Source organism: Equus quagga, unplaced genomic scaffold (genome assembly GCF_021613505.1).
Source record: "Equus quagga isolate Etosha38 unplaced genomic scaffold, UCLA_HA_Equagga_1.0 HiC_scaffold_18328_RagTag, whole genome shotgun sequence".
Lineage (NCBI taxonomy): Eukaryota > Metazoa > Chordata > Mammalia > Perissodactyla > Equidae > Equus > Equus quagga.
Window position 1 is genome coordinate 359 of NW_025792949.1, and position 5,227 is coordinate 5,585.

Genomic DNA, 5,227 nt, shown 5'->3' on the forward strand with positions numbered 1-5,227 from the left:
GTTCCGGCATGCCCGGCAGGTGATACCGGAGAGTCTGCCAAGTGGTTCTGGTGAAGCTGGCAGGTGATTTTGGCCTGTCCAGCAGGTGGTTCTGGGGAGTGGATCAGGTGGTTCCGGCATACTCGGCAGGTGGTACCGCCGTGTCCGGAACATGGTCTGGCATGTCTGAGAGGTGGTTCCGCCTGCCCGACAGGTGATTCCGGAGTATCCGCCAAGTGGTTGTGGCATACCCGGCAGGTGATGTTGGCGTGTCCGGCAGGTGGTTCTGTGGAGTGCATCAGGTGGTTCCGGCATACTCGGCAGGTGGTACCGGCGTGTCCAGAAGATGGTCCTGGCAAGTCTGAGAGGTGGTTCCGGCATGCCCGACAGGTGATTCTGGACTGTCCACCAAGTGGTCCTGGCGTAGCCGGCAGGTGATTTTGGCGTGACTGGCAGGTGTTTCTTGCGAGTCGAGCATGTGGCTCAGGCATGCTCAGCAGGTGCTTCCGGCGTCTGGGGAAAAAGCAACACTGAGAAATCCACCCTCTGAAACTGAAGAAGATGGGCAACAGAGGCTTGCTCAGGTGGCAATCTTTAAGCAAAAAAAAAACAAAAAACAAAAAACAAACAAAACCCACAATGGAGTGGAGACCCGGGGGAAATCAACACTGAAAAATACAAATACAATGGAAGACCAATAGACAGAGCAGGCACTTTCACCTGGGGAGGAGGAGGTACGCATGGATGACCGATAAGCGCATGAAAAGATGTGAGCTGTTCCCTGGCAAAGCAAGTGAGAAAATTAGAGGGAGACATTGTGGGGACACATGGGTGAGACTGCCTTCTTCCAAATACAGGAACAGGATCAAACTGCTAGTGAGGTCGCGGAGAAGCCAAGTCAGTCACTCACGCCTCACTGGTGGTGAAGGGAAACGGTATGGCCTCTGTGAAAAATGGCGTGGCGGGTTCCAAAACACACACGCCGCGGAAACAACCACCGAAAGTGGCAACCTACATAAGCCTTTGGTGTATCTTGCCTCCTAAGAGCGTCTGTATGTAGCTGGAGCCTTGGGTCGTTAAGGCTTCCACAGTGATCTGTGGTGGGTGGGGGGGGGTGGCCTTGGGCCTTGGGGGTCTCCGCTGGACCTCCAGGAAGTCAGCTTTTGTGGAGTCCCGTGAGTCCTTCCAGGGAGGGAGGCATCCAACCCGAGGGTGGTCTGGAGGGCACCACTCCCGCCACTCCCGGGGGCTGGGGCGGGGGGCGGGGTGGGGGCTGCGGCCACGTTCCTGTTCATTCACACAGAATCCGGGGCATGAATGTTCTTAGCAGCTCTGTTCCACACAGCCCCACACTGGAAACCACACAGACGTCCTGCGAGTCCCATCCCTTGCTCATGTCGCCGGGGCTCCGGAGGAGGGCCACTCTGTAAAAGCGGCCGCCAGATGGCGCCCAACGACCGGCGCGGAGGGGTCAGCGGGAGGGAACCGGGTCACCAGCCAGCGAGAGTGCACAGCCTGAGCCCACCGCCGGGTCAGGTCTCTCTCTGTCTCCCTCTGTCTCTGTCTCTCTGTCTCTGTCTCTGTCTCTCTCTGTCTCTCTCTCTCTCTCTTTCTCTCTGGGCCCGCTTGGGGCGGCCGGGAGGTCACCACGTGAGGCCCCAGGGTGTCCACCTCGGAGCTCCCAGGCAGCACAGGGCAACCCTGGGCGCAGAAGGAGGTGTTGGAAAATCGGCGGGGAGGGGGGTGGGGTGGGTGGGCTTGCCAGGAAGGGGACAGACTCCCCACGTGACTCCTGGGCCGGGCCGGGCACGGGGCTGCCGGCTGGCTGACGCGGACAGAGGTGGAAAAGTCCCCAGAGATGCCACGGGGCAGGCCGGGGCTGCCGGCCCCCGCTTCCCGGAGCGGCCCGAGCACTTCCTGGGCTCCCGGGAGGACTTAGAAAATTAGGGCAGGGTGGGGGGTGGGGGTCGCTGTCAAACCGAAACCATGCACGTCATCAGAGAAGGACCGTGACGACGGAGGAATTGTCCGCAGTCTGTCAGGAATTGTGTGCAGCCTGTCACTTCCGGCCCAGAGGGTCTTTCTAAGGCAGATGGACAGACAGAGCCCACAAGTCGTAGAGGAAAGGACCGAGCCGCTTGGCCGCCGAAAAGTTTACAAGACAAAACGGGTCTCCCTTCGAACGGGGCCACAGCAAAGCCCAAAGATGACACACGGGGGGAGCATGGGTGCAGATGCACGTGTGGTGATAAGAATATGGATTTCAGCAGGGCTTCCCGTCCTCATCAACAAGCAGAAGCACCCAAATGGTGGGGCTTGGGGGGCAGAGACCTCACAGCCATTCCCTCCACAAATCGAGTTCCCCGGGACATCCTCACAGCGCCGTGCTGTGAGTGTGTGTGGGTGTTTAAAATGGAGTAAATGTGGACGTGGAACTGCCCCGTGAAACCAAAATAACAACAGTCGTAGATCTTCTTTGGTCATTTAGAAAATTCTTTTTTTTTTTTTTTTCCCAGCGGTGCACGTATTTCCCTTCCAAAAAAGAAGAATGGGAAAGGAGATGTTAAAGGCAAGCAGAGAGAGGAAAACTGTTGCAAAACAAAAGCTGAGCTCCTGTCCGAGGGAGGCCTCCTCCATTGGAGGCCTAGGAAATCATTCTGACAAAATGGAGGATCTCTGTCTTTGGTGTCGATTCCCTCAGAGGTCAAGAGAAACCTTTTCCAATGTCTTTATCAGGAGGAGACTAGAAGTTAGAGAAAAGTATCCTTTCGAGAGCGAGAGAAACAAATTCTGATTTTGCATCAGCTTCCCTCCGATCTTGAAACTCATTGACTTGATTCCATTCTGTCGACGGAAATAATCCGGAACCAATCTATCCGTGAAAATCTGGGTGAGTTTATTCTGACCTAAAATGTGAGGACTGTGGCCCGGGGCCTTTCTTCCCAAAGGAAGAAAGGGCGCCCGGGAAGTGGGGTGTACAGAGTGCTTCTAGACCCCCAGAGAGGACGTTTCACATAGGATCGAAAGGTCCCTTGGACGATAGTCGCGAGACTGCTCTGTCGGCACAGCGATCGACAGACACTGCTGGGTGGCAGGTCTGTTGTCTGGGCCTGGGTGGTCACAGGTGAGCCGGATGGTCAAAGGTGAGCGCAACCATCCGTTCCTAGCCTAAGGAAAGATGCCTCTCCTTAAGGAAAGGCCCGAGCACGGGGAAGCTGCTCCTTTCCCTTAAGGGCATTGGTTCTTGCCGTAGGAAATGTTTAAAGCGGATCTACGACGCGATGCGTGCTCGACGGCCCCGTCAGGCCCTTTTGGAAAAACACTGTCAGGCCGAATTAGGCCGACACCCAATGGCTTCCTCATAGACTCCAATAGATCCTATCGCTCGCCATTTCTATCTGTCCACTCGTTCCAATTTTAGGCCACTTGACCACGAGCAGACCTTTTTCTCAGATTTTTTTCCCTGTGAGACTTTGATCACCTTTTCACAGACAAGCGATCTTTACTTTTTAGGCCCTCTTGCTTGAAGGCAGCCATCTCACTTTCCTTGAACACAAAGATGTTTCCCATATTCACTTTTAGTGGCTTTTTGTTTTGTTTTGTTTTGTTTTGTTTTGTTTTGAGGACGATGAGCCCTGAGCTAACTGCTGCCAATCCTCCTCTTTTTGCCGAGGAAGGCTGGCCCTGAGCTAACCTCCGTGCCCATCTTCCTCTATTTCATATGTGGGACGCCTACCACCACGTGGCTCGCCCAGCGGTGCCACGTCCACCCCCGGGATCCGAACCAGCGAACCCCGGGCCGGCGAAGCGGAACAGGCACACTTAACCAGCGTGCCACCGGGCCGGCCTAGTGGCTTTCATCACATTTGTTAAGTAGAATTTTTAACCCTCACGAACCTTAATTTTGGTGAAAACTAAGAAGTCAGCAATTAGGAACTGTCCTTCCCATGAGCATTCTGTCGTTTGGCCAATTTCTAACCACTTGGCAACTTTTAGAAACATGGGATTTCATAGGTTTATCTTTTCCTTCGCTTTATTTGATTTCATCTCACTTTAGTTTTTGGGTGAGGAAGATCGGCCCTCACAGAGCTAACACCTGTTGCCAATCTTCCTCTTCTTTCTGCTTGAGGGAGAGCGGGCCCGAGGTAACACCTGCGCCCCACTTCCTCGATCTTGTGGACGGGATGCTGCCACAGCCCGGTGTGAGGAGCGGTGGAGGTCCACGCCCGGGATCTGAACCCGAGGACCCCGGGCTGCCGAAGCTGAGTGCAGGAGCTTAACCACTATGCCGCCGGGCCGCCGTCCCCTGTCAAAGCTTTTAATAAAGCACGAGACGTGTTCCTCGATAGACCCAAACGTCTTTTAGTTTCCGTAGCCTCACAAACCCAAAGTAGATAAACTTCTATTTAGCCACTCACGTCTCAGGTTCTATCTTACTCGGAAATGATCTACATCATCAAGGAAATTGTTTTTGTCTTAAGTTTGGCACCCGAGCTAACGACTGTTGCCAATCTTCCGTTTTTGTTTTTTATCCCCCCCTCCCGATTTTTCTCCCCAAATCCCCCCCATGACATAGTTGTCTATCTTAGTTGAGGGCCCTTCTAGTTGTGGCATGTGGGACGCCGCCTCCACATGGCCCAACGAGCGGTGCCGTGTCCGTGCCCGGGATCTGAACGGGCAAAACCCTGGGCCGCCGAAGGGGAGCGTGTGAACTTAACCACTCGGCCACGGGGCTGCCCCCGTCCGTGGACTATTTTATCACCTGATTTCACCTCGCAAAACTTCAAAGCTTCAAGTTATCAGAGAGGTTTGGGAAGTTGTTTTTATTTATTTAATTAATTTATTTTTCGAGGAAGATGAGCCCCGAGCTGACACCTGCTGCCAATTCTCCTCTTTTTGCCCCGGGAGAGTGGTCCCGAGCTAACATCCGTGCCCATCCTCCTCCCCTTGATAGGCGGGACGCCGACCACAGCGTGGCTCGCCAAGCGGCGCCACGTCCGCACCCCGGATCCGAACCGGCGAACCCCTGGCCGACAAAACGGAACGTGCGAACTTAACTGCTGTGCCGCCGGGCTGGCCCTTCGGGAAGTTCTTTTCAGGACACAGGCCATAAACTAGAATCACCGCTACAGGTTTATCGGAGCGACATCAGCGTTCGTGGTGGATTGAGTCGTCCCCTCTGTCTCTCCCCTCCAGGGGACAACCAAACGGACGTCTATCGACCCACCCACCAAGGATTCCCCCCCCC

At 54.8% G+C, this 5,227-nt stretch overlaps 1 long non-coding RNA gene across 1 annotated transcript; it reads left to right on the forward strand.

Moving 5' to 3' along the window:
* The first annotated feature begins 1,095 nt into the window (after positions 1–1,095).
* Positions 1,096–5,221, forward strand: LOC124232037 (uncharacterized). Its single transcript, XR_006886752.1, has 3 exons — positions 1,096–1,515; positions 2,496–2,869; positions 4,934–5,221. It is a non-coding gene; the product is annotated as an uncharacterized LOC124232037 (long non-coding RNA).
* Positions 5,222–5,227: the final 6 nt, after the last annotated feature.